Genomic DNA, 17,150 nt, shown 5'->3' with positions numbered 1-17,150 from the left:
GGAGACTGTAAGAAAAGATGATGCACAAGCTAGGACTTCCCTGGTGGTCTAGTGGTTAAGAATCCACCTGCCAATGCAAGGAACACAGGTTTGATCTCGGCTCTGGAAAGATCCCAAATTCTAGTGAGGCTATTAAGCCCAAGTGCCACAACTACTCAGCCCACGAGTTGCAGCTACTGAAACCTGCACACCAAGACCGCACGCTCTGCAACAACAAAAGCCAGTGCGATGAGAAGCCCACACACTGCAACTAAGAGTAGCCCTTGCTTGCCACAACTAGAGAAAGTCTGCATGCAGCAACGAAGAGTCAGTGCAGAAAAAAAAAAAGTATGCATAAGCTAAAAGAGTATGCATAAGCTAAAAGAGTATGCATAAACTGCCCACGGACTTCCCTGGTCGCTCAGATGATAAAGAATCTGCCTGCAATGCAGGAGACCTGGTTCCATCCCTGGGTTGGGAAGGTCCTCTGGAGAAGAGAATGGCAACCCACTCCAGTATTCTTGCCTGGAGAATCCCCATGGACAGAGGAGCCTGGCAGGCTATCGTCCGTGGGGTCGCAAATAGTTGGACACAACTGGGAGACTAACTGCAACCCAGAAAGGCTGCACCAATTCACCTCCAGCCGGCATCGTGCAAGTGCACTTGTTCCCTGCTCCACGCGGGCCCCGGGTACTGTCTCTCCTAAAAGTGTATTAATCTGATGGAGGTATCGGCATCTCGCTGTCATTTTAATTTGCATTTTCCTGATGATCAGTGACACTGAACACCTTACATGTTTAGCAGCTCAGAATTCCGATGGGCTGGCTGGGGCTCCCAGCAAAGAACAAAGAACTAGGCTGCCTGCTACACAGAGAAAGTCATCAACTCCATGGTGGGGACAGAGAAGGTCCAAGTCTCAGAATGAGACCGATTCCCATCCTCTTGCTGAATGCGAAGACACGTACGTGTGTGTGTGTGTGTGTGTGTGTGTGTGTGTTCCACAGCACCAGCCAATGATCTGGTAGTGCCTCTTACCTAAATCATCCCCCATGGAGATAGGAACGAGAACAAAGCCCCCAAAGCAATATATTTCCTGTTTCTTGCTTGTCTCTGAACATCTAGATAAAGCTATCAGCTATTCGGATCAAGGGTTTTGCTGGAGATGGAGCCCTGAACATTATTCTCATGTTCAGAGAACCCTGGAGGGTTTTATTGGTGTTTGAATATCAGCACATAGAAAATGAACTCCAAAACCTTAATTAAACTTGACAATGACTGCAGGCAGGTTTGTATTCCTAGGTATAAGGAGGAATCTTTCCGCACAGATACGAGGAAAGGGGAGGGGCAGAAAGGAAGGAGCTGGAGATAAGGGAAGATTAATTGTCACTGTTAGAGTTACTTATACATACCAGATAAGGGTGTTCATTAACACAGAGTAAGCCTCAAATTATCTGCATTGAAATCGACTAATCTGTTGATTGTGAGAACAAATCCTGGTCCTGAATACTTTTTCCTTTGTCTTTGAAGCATAAACTCTAATGGGTTAAGTTTAATTAATGAAAAATGTTTTTACAGACTTGGGTCAAATTTCTAGAATTTGCACTGCGTGCTGGTCGTTTGACAGGAAGAGGGGTTGCGAAGGTTCCCTTGTGAACCTGCTGCCAGCACTTCAGAGTCAACAAAGTGCTCAGGGATCCTTGAAGTCAAGAAAAAGAACAGTCCTGAAGAAGTTATAATTTTTTTAAATTAAATCAAAGTCAGTGTTGAAATGCCTCTCTACACAGTCTTAGCAGGAAATGTCTGAATACTTAAATGATCTGGGGCTTCCCAGTGCCACAAGTGATAAAGAATCTGCCTGCCAATGCAGGAGATGCAAGGGATGCAGGTTAGTTCCCTGGGTCTGGAAGATCCCCTGGAGGAGGGCATGGCTACCCACTCCAGTATTCTTGCCTGGGAAATCCCATGGACAGAGGAGCCTGGTGGGCTACAGTCCATTGAGTTGCCAAGAGTCGGACACACTGAACATGCAAATTTTGAGTTTTGAGTGTGTTATTGGGGTGGGAGGGAAAAACACCCTGGCAGGAGTCTCTCTCTCTCTCTTCAGGAACCTTTTCCCAAAAGATGTGACACAGCTTCTGGATGGGTGTGAATTTAGAGGATGCTGTTCACCCTCCCATCACAGCTATCCAGCATCCTCTCCTAGGCTGTAGTTCCCACTGGGCTCCAGGACCTGCTCTCAGGCCCTGGGGATAGACAGCTTGCCTGCTTTGCTGGTCTCCTGTCTCACCAGCCCCGGTCCTCCCCCTTGTCTCTTGGCCCATGCCTCTTGAAATGATCTCAGTGTTGGGGTGATCTTAGCTTAAACACTTGGAGCGTGCCATCTTCCCTGCCAGGATGTTAATGCTGTCCTAAAACAGAGACACATCTCTGCTCCATCTAACAAACGGAGCCATCTTTCGGGTCCTGAGAAAGAAGACACAGGGAAGAGAGGCAGGATGTGCTCTGGTCATACATGGAAACTGAACAAGTTCTTTTTCTGTTTCACTGAAGCTGGTAAGATGCTAAGGACCTAGACTATCCTACATATCCAGCAACAAGAAATTTACATGAAAAACACTAGGTTTTTTTTTTTTTCCAGAATCCTTGAATGAGAGAAGTTGAAGAAAAAAATTGTTTGGTATACTCCCTTTTATCACAAGGTTAGACAGTTGTGCCAAAACTTAACCAGAGGACTGTTGAACTTGGAGGTGGGGAGCTCCGTGGTAGGAGACATCCTTGTTTGACAGTAACCCAGCTTGGGCAAAGCAAAGGTTGGAAATCATAAACTCTCCAGCAGTTTGTCTTCTTGGGGAATTTCAGTCTTTGCCAAAAAGAGGCTGCACTTGATTTGTGGCTGAATTTTTACAAAAGCACTTGTAAGCCCCAAAGAAGCAATCTTTCTAGACAAGCTTCCTCGACCACAAGCCTTCATCTGCTCCATTATTCTGCACAATGACAGAAGGTGTCTATGGTAACAGACCATGTCAGTATCACCTCGTCTCTCACTCGTGCATTGGCTTGCATGCTCATTAATTCTGTGGTTAATGCATGCTTGTATTCACTAATTCATTAACTTATGCGTTCATTACTTCAGGCATTCACTCACTCACTAATTTACTCAATCAATATTTACTGCATGCCTTCTAGATGCCAGATCTTGTCCTACAAGCTGAAAGTCCCTCTCAAGGAGGTTACATTTTGGTAGGAGAAAACAAACAATATACAAGTAAACAGTTAAAACAAGCAAGATAAGTTTGCTCGGAAAAAACTAAAATCAGAGGATGCTCATTCACTAATTTACTCAATCATTTACTGAGTTCCTTCTAGATGCCAGATCTTGTCTTATAAGCTATAACAAAGTCCCTCTCAAGGAGGTTATATTTTGGTAGGAGAAAACAAAGTATATACAAGTAAACAATTAAAACAAGCGAGGTAAGTTTTCTTAGAAGAAAATTAAATCAGAGGATGTGATAGCAACCTCTTATCACAGATAAGATGGCCAAGAGAGGCATCAACAAGTAAGTGACATGAAACCAAGACCTGACTGACTGACCCGGAGTCAGAAACACAAAGTACAGAGACAAACAGCGCCAGAAGGTGGAAGAAGCAGTACGTGCAAAGGCCCCAGGGCAGAGACGAGGGCAGTAAGTTCCAGAAAGACAGGAATGGCCAGTGTAGCCAGGTCCAGGCTGTAAATGGGTCATGGTAGGATGAGGTCATGAGGGCTGAAGGATTACCTGGGGGCCAAATAGCACAGGGTCCTGCAGGAAAAAGTTTAGACTTTCATTTCTGTGCAGTAAAAGGAAATGGGCGGGGGTAAGAAGTAGGGATGTGACTCAATTTCTGTTTTATTAAGGTGACTATGTCTCCATTCGAGGGGATCATCCATCTTAGGAAGGACAGTTATGCTTGAAGGCTTTGTAAAGTACCTCTTGGCTACTGTACACAGGGCAGACTTGAGAATATCCTACCTCCATCTCTCATTCGTTCAGCCCACGAGCATTTATTGTGTGGTTTCTCTCTGTCGGACTGGGCAGTGGTGATAGGGAAAAAAGATATGGAGCCTGCCCACGTTGTGCTTTCTGGGAGGGTGAAAAGACCAAAAACGATCCAGAAAACAGAACACAGCAAGTGCAAAGGCCCTGGGGTGGCTGGAGCATGTCCACTAGAAGAACCAAAAGGAGGCAGTGCATCTGATTGTGAGGAGAGGCTTGGCCTTCCAGACCTCAAGCTATCTGACTCCTCAGGGTCTCCTTGGCCTTGTTGTCTTTGTGTTCCCCCTTTCATTCTATTTCTGCAATTCTGGCCTCTGCCTTCAGGCACCTAGACTTCTGTCTCAAGCCTTTGTACTTGCTGTTCCCTCTGCTGGAACATTCTTGCCCCAGATTTCTGCACAGCTCCCTTTCTCCCCTCATCCAGCTCTCTATTCACATGTCACACTATCAGTGAGACCTTCCCAACCACTGAATATAAAGTAGTACTTTTATCTTTATCATGCTTTAAGCACTTGAGAAGGTTGAGACCTTCCCAACCAAAGTGAAGTGAACTCGCTCAGTCGTGTCCAACTCTTTGTGACCCCATGGACTGTAGCCTATCAGGCTCCTCCGTCCATGGGATTTTCCAGGCAAGAGTGCTGGAGTGGATTGCCATTTCCTTCTCCAGGGGATCTTCCCGACCCAGGAATCGAACCCGGGTCTCCCGCATTACAGGCAGATGCTTTATTGTCTGAGCCACCAGGGAAGTATTTTTATCTTTGTTATGCTTTAAGCCCTTGTAGTTGTCATCCCCTGACTTTTACATAAGTCTGTTTATTAATTCACTGCCAGAATCAAGGGCAGCACCCAGGAAGTATTTGGCACATATTAGGTGCTCAATAAATTCAGTTGAGTGCATGCATGTGTCCACAGGTGTGAGCTTTCATCAGGGTGATTACACTGGAATATCTGCAGGAAACTAGGATCCAAGGCATCTGAGGTCCATTTTCTCTAAAAGGCAGCATATGCTGTCTTACTTTTCCAGCTATTCAAGTGCAAAGCTAATTGGCAGCCCCCTGATAGAGCAAAAGAGGCCTTTGAAACACACTATCACCAACTCACTATTCCAGTGGACTCCTGATTTGCATAACATCACACACCACTGGCTTCTCTGATAGCTCAGTTGTTAAAGAATTGGCCTGCAATGCAGGAGACCCTGGTTTGATTCCTGGGTTGGCAAGATCCACTGGAGAATGAATAGGCTACCTACTCCAGTATTCTTGGGCTTCCCTTGTGGGTCAGCTGGTAAAGAATCCATCTGCAAACCAGAAGACCTGGGTTCGATCCCTGGGTTGGAAAGACCCCTGGAGAAGGGAAAGTCTACCCACTCCAGTATTCTGGCCTGGAGAATTCCATGGACTTTATCGGCCATAGGGTCGCAGAGTCAGACACAACTGAGGGACTTTCACTTCACTTCACTTGACACACCTTAGGGAGAAAGCACACATTGTCTGTTGCAGCAGAGACATTACTTTACCGACAAAGGTCCGTCTAGTCAAAGCTATGGTTTTTCCAGTAGTCATGTATGGGTGAGAGTTGGACCATAAAGAAAGTTGAGCACCAAATAATTGTGATGCTTTTGAACGGTCGTGTTGGAGAAGACTCTTGAGAATCCCTTGGACACCAAGGAGATCCAACAAGCCAATCCTAAAATAAATCAATCTTGAGTATTCATTGGAAGGATTGATGCTAAAGCTGAAGCTCTAATACTTTGGTCACCTGATGCAAAGAACTGACTCACTGGAAAAGATTCTGATGCTGGGAAAAACTGAAGGCAGCAGAAGGAGACGACAGAGGATGAGATAGTTGGATGGCATCACTGGCTCGATGGACATGAGTTTAAGCAAGCTCCAGGAGTTGATGATGGACAGGGAAGCCTGGTGTGTCACAGTCTATGGGGTCACAAAGAGTCGGACACGACAGGGCGACTTAATTGAACTGAACTGAAACTGAATTATCCATATGAAGACACGTGGCCCATCAGTGATATTTGGAAACAAAACAGCCAACACAGGAACGTGACCAATGGAGTAATTATCAGTTCAGACAGACACTAAATGCATGTTGGCCCAACTCCAGAGCTGTAATTACACCACATTAACATAAAATGAGCGTTCTTCATTTACCGACCGTGTGTCTCCTCTGCAGCCATCACTCGGAACTCTGAAGACGGTGTCAGGTACAAGGTAATACACTTTAGTGGACGACTATGATCACCAGATGTTCAAATGGCAGGACACCTCAATCACCTTGGAACCATCAACCTAAACCCCAATGAATTGTTCCTGCCTTTCATATCATCTGATCACTGAAGCCACCTCTTGAGGATTAGCAGGTTGGTCCCCAGCATGAGGACAGAGGGTCTCCTGCACCAAGGATCCCATGGTCACAGTGTATTTCATCTCCAACATAAGGTGGTTCCCTGACCGCCAACCCACACTCCAGTGATCCACATCACAGCCAATGACTCCATCTCTCATCCAAACACACTTCTGAGCCCTTGGCATCATCCTTGACCCCTCCCTGTCTGTCATACTCCATGGCAAATTCTTCAACAAATCTTGCTGATTTCACCTTGAAAATACGCCTAGACCTGATCAGTCCTCTCTCCCCTTTACTCCCACCTTGGGAAAGCACCCACATCTGGTGTCTCGAGCATCACTCCTAATCTACCACCTTCCTTCCACCCCTGCTCCTCTCATTGCGGCCACTGCAGTGACCCTTGACAAATGAAAAGCAGAAGCAATTCATCACATCAGCTCTCGACCACCCTCTGAGGAGCATCAATCCCTCCCTAGATCCACGGGCTTAGTGAGGGGACAACATAGCTCCTGCAAGCTGATGGGGGGGAGACTGGTGGGAGGGACATGCACTATTCTGGCCTGGTCCTCACAGTCTTCCAGGGTGTCACTCTCTTTCATGGCCTGTTATACCTCGATTAGAAGCTTTAATTAGCCTGCTGAAACATCAGGGAACAATGCCAGTCAACCTGACCCAAACCATCTGACATCAACCAATAGCCGGCCAACTTCGTGTCCAGCCAAGTCCAGCCAAGATGATAGCACCGTTGAGCCAAGCCACAGACTCCTAAGCAGTATGAGATATTCTTATTTTGAGCCATGGGTTTTGGGAGGCTTGTTATGCAGCAGTATTATGACAAAGGTGTGTCTCATGACACTTAGAACAAAAACCCATGAAATTCTACTTGGGCTCATAAGATGCTCTCAGACCGACCTAGCCCCGGTCTAAGCTTCATTTCCAACTCCTGCCCTTCCATCCCTGTTCACCAGCCATCTGGCTGATCCTTGGACCTGTCTGGAATCCTCCGATCTGCCTGGTGCTCTGCCCCTGAAAGTTGACAAGACCTTCCCACCACTTCATTGAGAAGCTCTGCTCAGTGGATGTGTCTGAGACAGGACGCCTCCCAGCCATTTGTTCTTGTGCAGCTGATTTACAAGGCTGTGTTAATTTCTGCTATACAGCAAAGTAATTCAGTTATACATATATTTACATACTTTTTCATATTCTTTTCCATGATGGTTTATCATAGGCTGTTGAATATAGTTCCATGTGCTATACACTAGAACCTTGTCATTTCGAGCTACATTTCTGAAGGGTTACTACGTCACTTCCTCCTGCCTGGCTCTAATTTATTTTTCTTCTAAGCATTTATTGCTGTCTGACATCATGTTGCAAATGCTTGTCTTTTTCTGCATGAACTGTTCCCACTGACTCGGTTTTGTGACTACAGCAATCCCTGCTGTGGGGAGCTGGGCCTGGAACACAAGCAGCGCTCAAGTGACAAGCACGAATGAATGAACGGATGAATGACGGAATGGTCATGCAATGAACACCCACAGGCAGGGATACCATGCCTTGTTCCAACTGTGTAGACTAGACCTCTGTTGAGATGTTCAGGTACGTCTTTTTCCCCTGATAAGGAGACTGAGGGTGCGGCAATTCCCAACCAGACAAGACGAATAGGCACAGGGGAGCCTTCTCATCTCACCTTTGTTCAGACTCTGATGTTTTCCATCTCATGGTATTTTTTAAAAAATATTTTTACTTACGTGTTTGACTATGTTGGGTCCTAGTCATGGCACATGTGGGATCTTTAGTTGCAGTATGTGGGCTCTAACTCCCTGACCAGGCATTGAACCCGGGCCCCCAGATTTGGGAACTTAGTGTCTTAGCCACTGGACCACCACAGAAGTCTCATCTCTTGGTATTTTTAATTCCATAGACCAGAAATGGGTCCAGGAACATTAATTTTCCTCTTCTTCAATTCCCACCACAAAGAACACTTCTTGGGTTCTTCCTAAGTGTCGGAAATCTGGCTTTAATGATTCTCCCCAGTTTTCCTTGCTAACAGCTCAAGACAATGGCCTGAGGAATCTACATGTCTTTAGAAATAACAGGGACTTGCCTGGGTGGTGCAGTGGCTAAGGCTCTGTGCTCCCAAGGCAGGGGGCCCAGGTTACTTCCTGGTTGGGGAACTAGATCCCACATGCCGCAACCCAACACAGTCAAACAAATCAACAAACATTTTAAAATAAAAAGTAAAAATAATAATAGATGAATTCACTGTCCACATATATATTGTTTAATCATGCTTATTTCCAAAACCCCAAAAGAAAGGCAAGTGGGAAAATTGCCCCTCAGTTGCTATAAAGATGCTTCAGAAGATATTTTCTACTATATTGTTCTGCATCCTCCTCTAACATAACATTCTAAGTAAGACCATCACGTTTTGTCAGCCACGCTTTGCCTTCCTGGGGAAACAGTAGGTTCCTTTCTCTAAGGAATGTGAATTACATAATTGTTTCTATTTCCCTTTATATCCAGGTTGCATGGAGATGCAGGCCAAATTAGATTTTAGAGTAACTATGTCTAACTTCCAAGCTGGTGAATTTGAATTCTCCTTTTTCTTTATCTGAATTTTCTCCTTCCATTCATATTATCTGTGCATGTTCTATGACACGTGATGGTTTTTTGTGATTTGAAAATATTCTGGGAAATAAGCATGATAAAAAATATATATGCAGACGGTGAATTCATCAATTATTATTTTTACTTTTTATTTTAAAATTTTTATTGATTTATTGATTTGTGTTGGGTTTGCAGTATGTGAACTCTGAGTTGCGGCGTGTGGGATCTAGTTTCCCAACCAGGGATAGAACCTGGGCCCCCTGCACTGGGAGCACAGAATCTTAGCCACTGGACAACCCAGCGAAGTCCCTATTATTTTTAAAAGTATAAAAATCAGAACAAATTCAAATCTGGTAAAAGTTTATCTGTTTCGTTAGCACAGGGGGTTCTAGACAGTTTCAGTATTATTCTAATTGGATTGTCTTAGAAAACAGCTACATATTCAACCTTATCTTAGTTTCACAAATAGCTTTTGTATTTTGAAGGAAAAGATAGGTTCCATTCACAGTTCGGAGAAGGAAATGGCAACCCACTCCAGTATTCTTTCCTGCAAAATCCCATGGACAGGGGAACTTGGCAGGCTATAGTCCATGGGGTCGCAAAGAGTCGGACACAACTTAGCAGCTACATATTCACAATTTCATAAAAAAAAAAAAAAAGGATGAAGTGATTCTGTGAGCTGGTCACCAGTTCCTATCCCAAACCAGCAGCACAGCATCTTTGCTTCTCCCAGATGAGGGTCAGGGGTCAGCCATGTGGTCCAGGTTCTGCTACAGGTATGCTGAGGCTGGAATCCTGCACCACCCAAATTCCCCCTCACTGGGCAAATTCTCTTTGTGTGTGCATGTTAAATTGCTTCAGTCATGTCTGACAAGGGCATGGCAACCCATGCCAGTATTCTTGCTTGGAGAATCCCATGGACAGAGTTCTCTCTGGCTCTCAGCAGATTAGGTTGACCAACACCAGTCTGGGGATTCAATTTAATTCAAATCAATGACAACCTAAGACCGTACATCACACTCCAGGAGTTATGGGGATGTCCAGGAACTTCTGGAAATGCAAGGTCGTCATTTTACCCGAGTTAACAGAAATGATAGCGTTTTCTAAGCCAAGTCAGCTGCATCTCAGCTCAGCACAGCAATCACTTCCTCCCTTCTCCATTGCCCACTGATGGTCTTTGCTGCTCAAGGGGAGAAAAAGGCTAAAGGTGGGGGTGGGTTGTGTGGAATGGATTGAGAGTTTGAGGTTAGCAGATGCAAACTAGTATATAGAGAATGAACAAACAACAATGTCCTGCTATACAGCACAGGGCACTCTATTCAATACCCTGTAATAAACCACAATGGAAAACAATACATACGTATAACTGAATCACTTTGCTGTACAGCAGAATTTAGCACAATATTGTAACTCAACTATATGTCAATTAAATAAAATTTTAAAAAATAATAAAATGGGCTTCTCTGGTAGCACAGATGGTAAAGAATCTGCCTGCAACACAGGAGACCCAGGTTTGATCCCTGGGTTGGGAAGATCCCCTGGAGAAGGACTGGCTATCCCCTCCAGTATTCTTGCCTTGGAAATCCCACAGACAGAGGAGCCTAGCAGTCCATGGTGTTGCCGGACACTACTGAGCTTTAAACACTTTCACTTTCACCAAATTGGCAAAAAGGCTAATTTTGAGTAGCCCTTTTATTACCATGGCCAAATTATCAGAAGAAGAACATGGTGTTTTCAACTGGTCCAAGCTGAAGCAATGCTGACAAAACATGGAGCTTCCTGGCTTAAGAGTGGTTCTTTGAAAGCAGCAAAGTTTAGCAGGTTCTGTCCAAGAGCCCAGGGATTTCAGCAACTCTATCTGGATCATCATCTCCCTGATTTTTTTCCCTCCTGTTCTCAGCCCAAAAGGCTCTCAGTGCCCGGTGTAAGAAAAAGGCAGGTCCCACAGGGTTTTGCAAATTCACAAGACACGCGTTTTCCTTCAACTGCCATGGAATCAACCCCCTTACAAAGGACATGCCTCTTCTAATCTCCAGATCTTTTTTGTCTCCCTTTTTTGCATGGAGCACAAATCTTTTGAGAAAGAGCCCCATTTGCCTCCAATAAAGCCCCTGTCCCAGACCAGCCTGGTTGGGCGTGTCCTGCATTTCAGCCCTCCCGCGAGGGCCCCGTGGTTCATCTACTCATTACACGAGTACTGTGGAGAAGAACTTTATGAAGGTGTTTGGGATCGACATGTACACACTGCTGTATTTAAAATGGATAACCAACAAGGATCTCCTGGATAGCACCGGAAACTGTGCTTAATGGTATGTGGCAGCCTGGATGGGAGGAGAGTTGGGGGGAGAATGGATACATGTATATGTATGGCTGAGCCCCTTTGTTGTCCACCTGAAGCTATCACAACATTGTTAATTGGCTATATTCCAATATAAAATAAAAAGTTTAAAAAAAAAAACTCAGTGCCTGGATTTGTTCCAGAAATAGAGCTGGGAGTGGATGGTGTCAGGCCAGAGAGTGGAGAACAGGGGTCCGAAGAGGTGAGGGTGACCGCATGGCCTGGGTAAAGGCACCAGCCTTTGGGTAAGTGAGCTGGGGCGGGAGGAAGGGTCATGTGAATGGTTTGAGGATGGTGCTGGGATCTGATTTCTATTTTTACAGTATTGCTCTGGCTGCCAAGTGAATAGGACAAAACAGTAGTGGGAGCTGGTGACCAAGGGGAGGCGGTGACCAGAATTCCAGGCCCATAACACTGTCACTTGTCCCCATGGACCCCTCACAGCCTCTAACCTCTCCTGCTCTTGCTGCCTTCCTGGTGACAAAGATGACCATGTCCACTGATGGCTGTCCATGGCCTGCTCATCAGTTAAAGTCTCATCACCCAATTCCACCCTTAGAAATGGAGCCAAAGGGAGGAGCCCAACCAGACCCCACACTCTTTCCTTACAGACCACAGTCCAGCTCCCAAGACCCTGGGATTCCACACCCTAAAGTCCCCAAGCTCACTCTCAGCTCCTGCACAGTCCGCCTCCCCAGTCTAACCCCCCACCAATCACCAATGACAGCCCTGGTGTGCACTCCCTGGACCGGAGGGCAGCCAAGGAGAGGGCTGTTTGCAGGGCACCACAGTCAGAACCTGGATGTGAACTCAGGTGCCTCCATGTGTGCAAGGCCCTGATGATGAGGCTCAAACCCCAGGTCAGACAGAAGGGTGGTGGGGCCCCGAAAGCTGGGAATGCACAGCCCTTCACCCATTCTGGATGAGAGGAAACACTGGCCTGAAATCCACCAGGCAGGCAGGAGATAGAGAATGGAATTTCACACCCCGAAATTATAAATGGGGCTTCCTCTGCTCACAGGTAGCATCGATGCTATTGGTCACCTCCCCCAAACACTCTAGGGTGGAGCAGGCTGAATAATGTTCCCCAAAGATGTTCGCCCCTCAAGCCCTGGGTGGCCTGGGACTATGCCACCTTACAGACAAAGGGATTTTCACTGGGATTAAGTTAAGGATGTTGAGATGGGGAGATTGTCCAAGTGGACCGAGTGTCATCACATGTTCCTGACATGAGGGAGGCAAGAAGTCAGAGAAGAGAGAAGATGCTAATTGCTAGCTTTGCAGGGAGGGGCAGGGACCAGGAGCAGCTGTCAGAAGGTGGGGACAGCAGGAAATGGTCTCCCCATAGCCTTCTGAGAGGTAGGCAGTTCTACTGAAACCTGGATTTTAGCCCATGTGATTCATTTTGGATCTGACCTCCTGAAGTGTAAGAGAACATATTTGTTGACTCATAGGCTTGGAGAATGAACCTACGGTTGCTAAAAGGAAGGATGGGGGGAGTTTGGGATGGACATGTGCACACTGTTTTATTTAAAATGGGTAACCAACGAGGACCTATTGTATAGCATCCAGAACTCTGTTCAAAGTTATGTGGCAGCCTGGATGGGAGGGGGGTTTGGGGGAGAACAGATACATATATATGTATGGCTGAGTCCCTTCACTGTTCACCTCAAGCTATTACAACTCTGTTTGTTAATTGGCTATGTGTGTGTGCACGTGCTAAGTCGATTCAGTTGTGTCCGACTCTCTGATCCTATGGATCATAGCCCGCCAGGCTCCTCTGTCCATGAGATTCTCCAAGCAAGAAGACTGGAGGGAGTTGCCATGCCCTCCTCCAGGGGATCTTCCTGACCTGGGATCTAATCCACGTCTCTTATATGTCTCCTGCATTGGCAGATGGGTTCTTTACCACTAGCTTGGGAAGTCCTAATCAGCTGTGCTGTGCTGTGCTGTGCTTAGTTGCTCAGTTGTGTCTGACTCTTTGCAATCCCATGGACTGTAGCCCACCAGGCTTCTCTGTCCATGGGGATTCTCCAAGCAAGAACACTGGAATGGGTTCCCATGCCCTCCTCCAGAGGATCTTCCCAACCCAGGGATCGAACTCAGGTCTCCTGCATAGAAGGCGGATTCTTTACCATCTGAGCCACTAGGGAAGCTCCTATACCCGAATAGAAAATAAAAAGTTTTTTTTTTTAATAGCTTTTGCACATTAAAAAAGAGAGAAAATACATCTGTTTTATTTTACATTGTGACAATTTGTTACAGCAACAATTAGAAGCTAACACAGTTTCTCAACCTTTGTGCCAATGACATTTTGGGCCACTTAATTCTCTGCTATGGAAGCGGTCCTGTACATTGTGGGAGGGTTAGCAACATCCCTGGCCTCTGCCCAAGAGATGCCAATAGCCCCCTCCCTAGTCATATACATCAAAAATGTCTCCAGATTGTTAAATTCCTCCTGCAGGCATAGTCACCCAGGAGGCACAGTCACCCAGAACCTCTACCCTACACTGTCCTTCATGGTGACTTTTCTCCAACAGACCCTCAGCAAAGCCCCTGGGTACACTCTGCTTTCCCAGCCCATCCTCCACTGACTCCACCAAACACCAAACACCACCTTTCCCAACCTCTATGTGTAGACAGTTGAATGAAATAGTTTGCACCCTCAGAGAACTCACAGTGGTCCAGGTAGCTCCTGAAATGAATAATTACATGGCATCTCACTCCATTAGGGCTATGTTCTAAATTTAGAGCAAAGGGTAAAAAGAAACATGGTCAGGGTTAGCCTTGGTCCTTCCTCCAGAGAGGGCCAGGCAGACACCCAGGGGCATCTCAAACACCACCAGCACTGGGCATGGCTCTGTCACCTCCTGAATCACACAAGGGTGTGGTTGCCCTTTAGGGCCAGCAGAAAGAATAGGGCATCTTTACTCTTAAACTGGGGACTTCACCGATGGCTGAGAGGTAAAGAATCCACTTGCAATGCAAGAGATGTGGGTTCGATCCCTGGAAGATCTCCTGGAGGAGGAAATGGCAACCGACTCTAGTATTCTTGCCTGAAAAAATCCCATGCACAGAAGAGCCTGGCGGGCTACAGTCCACAGTGTTGAAAAGAGTTGGACACAACCAAGCACCAGCATGCACATATAATTGAGACGTAATTCACATACCAGAGAATTCAGCCCTTAAAGCGTACAATTCAGAAGTGTTGGTAATTCACAATGTTTGGTAATCATCACACTAATTCCAGAACATTTTCATCACCCCCAGAAGAAACGCTGTATCCATTTCACACCTCACCCTAGTCCTTACCAATCATGGATCTGAGTCCCCTCAGAGTTCTAGCAGTTCCCCCAAATAAGCTAAAGGTGGAGTTAAAATCATTTCCCAGTGCAGGACGGTGGGTGGGCGCTCCATAACTCTGTTCTATGCTTGTGCCATACAAACGCTTAATCTATGCACTAGATTGTAGAACTGCAGGCGATTATTTTATTCTTTTATGTTAAAATTTTTTTCCCACTATGAGAATCCAATAAAATTTTAACACTTAAAAAAAAGGCAACTACTTCATTCAGCTTAACTCAGTGATATCAAAAGCAAATCAACCCACCCATTAAATATTGAAGGAGATCCCGGCTCATCAGGAATGCATGAGGCTATCCAATTACCTGCAGCTTGATAAAGCAATTTTCTGACTTAGCTATTCTCTTTATAACAAAGGTCATTAACCATCTGAAGAAGAGCTTAAAATTCATGAAATCTGAAAAACCAACGTAGACACCTCTGGTCTTCAACTTAAGCCCAATTTCCATTCCGGAGTGCTGCCTAGCATCTCTTGCTCAGCTGTGTTTAACATTCTAAGAAATGGAAATGCATAATTGGTTTTACGGGATCGCTTCCAGAAACATTCAAATTTTGTTATTTATTGCTTTGTATACCACAGAAAGGGTAAAAACAGCCCCATAGAGCCCCGAATTTTTATGATTTTGAAACTCAAAAGGAGTTTCAACCACTCTCTGCTTTGGAATTCTGCGGCCCCTCCTTCCTCACGTTGACTCCCGGGGAAAGCGGAAGTGGAAGCGTGTCCTACCTTTAGGACCTGTTCTAGGTTCTCCAGCTTGGCTTGGAGCTGGTGTTTCTCCTTCACGGCCAAATCACGTTCTCTGGTCACTATGGTGAGCGTGTGTTTAAGCCGAGCATACTCTGCTTTCACCTAAAGTAGCAAGAATGGAGAGAAGGGGCGTTTACAATGTGCACGGGAGCGGCAGTGGGTATTTGTCCCCAGCTGTCATCTGTCACTGCCCCTTTAAGCTCTTTTTGGAGACTTCCCCTCCCTCATCCTCAGTCCTGGACTTCGTAGTGGGTCCACTCCTCCTGGGGTGAATACGTGTGACCAAGGGCTGGCCAATCAGCACACAGCCTCTCTCTTCATCCCACCCATCCTCACCACAGCCACAGTGATTGGATCAGGTCTGGAGATGCGACCGAGGCCTAGCCAATCACTATAATCCCATCCCCTGGATGTGAGGATTGGGAGAGGAGGGGCATAGAACCCAGTAGCATCCACAGAGAATGAGATATTAGACTGTGTAGGAATCTGGGAAGAGATTCACCCACTGTACTTGGAAAGTTAAAGACAAAGGTTGGAGCTACACTGCTCTTTGCATTCATGAGGGAAGAACTCCTCTGAGAATAGACTCTGGAGATGCAGAGGGAGAAGCAGGGTCCTGATGACATTGTGTGAGCAACTAGATCAAGCTGTGCCTGAAGCTAATGCTTTCCTTTCTAGTTACTTGGGCCAATAGATCCCCTTGGCTTACTTGTGTCAATTTGAATTGTCTTCTGTCCTTTTGAACTGAAAGTGCTGACAGACACAATGTTACTCAAATTGTGTAGCCATACTAAATTCTTTTGCCTAAAATTTCACCTCTGTCCTAAAAGTGGACAAAAATGGCAACAAAGCACCACGTGGATTTGGATGATGGATGCTCCAATAACCTCAGAAACCATATTCATTTTCAGCCCAGAATCCCCAGGATTCCAATGGTTAAAACTTATCTGGGAGGCTCTACTAATCTTCAATTTCTCCTCTAGCTTCTTTGAAACAGACAAGGGCATGCCCTTGATGAGAGAAGTTACCTGATTTCTTCTCCATTAGTTTTTCATTGCGCAGCATGCTTTATTCCAACCACAGAATTTTAATTTCTTCCCCTCCTCTCCAAACATTACATGAATTATGGCTTCAATAACAGACTGTCACAAAGTCATGGGTTTCTTTGCCTTTTTTTTTTTTTTTGTAGCTACATAAGTCCTTTCTGTTTCAAATGCTTTATGTACGATCTTCGTGTAACCTGACAGTTTCTGTGGCACAGAAAGAAAAGAAGGCGCCCACTTGGCATTCGTAAATGGAGCAGGGTTACAGGGAAGCTGTTATTAAGAGGTCGTGGAGAGGTCTGATTCACAGAAGTATTTTTGTGCCATTTTGCTACAGGGTGATGCATCAAGCAATGAACTCAGGGGAAAATTCAAATGCTACCTGGTGAAAATGTCATGACCTAATGGAACTAAGCAGAACCCGCATTTGAACCTCAACTCCAGGTTTGCTGAAAGCCTTTGCTTCTCATGTCCTGGCTAATCAAGGAAATTAGACTTGGGAACAGTATCTGAAAGCCCTGAGTCCAGTCTTGTACCATAGCCAGCAGAAGGCTTCTAGAATAGAAGTCAGATCTTGCTGCTCCCTGATTAAAAACTCCCAGGGCTGCCATGGAAATTGGAATCAAGTCCAAATTCCTGATGTGGCCCCAAAGTCCTGCAGCATCTGGCCTACCCAC

General features: G+C 45.7%; 1 protein-coding gene across 1 annotated transcript in view; it reads right to left on the bottom strand.

Moving 5' to 3' along the window:
- RIMBP2 (RIMS binding protein 2) overlaps positions 1-17,150 on the bottom strand; it is a 130,032-nt gene that overhangs the window by 105,531 nt on the left and 7,351 nt on the right. The window contains exon 2 of the mRNA XM_040251596.1: positions 15,410-15,532. The gene's annotated coding sequence lies outside the window, so the exon portion shown is untranslated. The remainder of the gene's footprint in view (positions 1-15,409; positions 15,533-17,150) is intronic.

This window comes from Oryx dammah, unplaced genomic scaffold (genome assembly GCF_014754425.2).
Source record: "Oryx dammah isolate SB20612 unplaced genomic scaffold, SCBI_Odam_1.1 HiC_scaffold_12, whole genome shotgun sequence".
In the NCBI taxonomy this organism is placed as follows: domain Eukaryota; kingdom Metazoa; phylum Chordata; class Mammalia; order Artiodactyla; family Bovidae; genus Oryx; species Oryx dammah.
The sequence above is the reverse complement of the archived record's forward strand: the minus strand, read 5'-3'. Positions and strand labels throughout refer to the sequence as shown.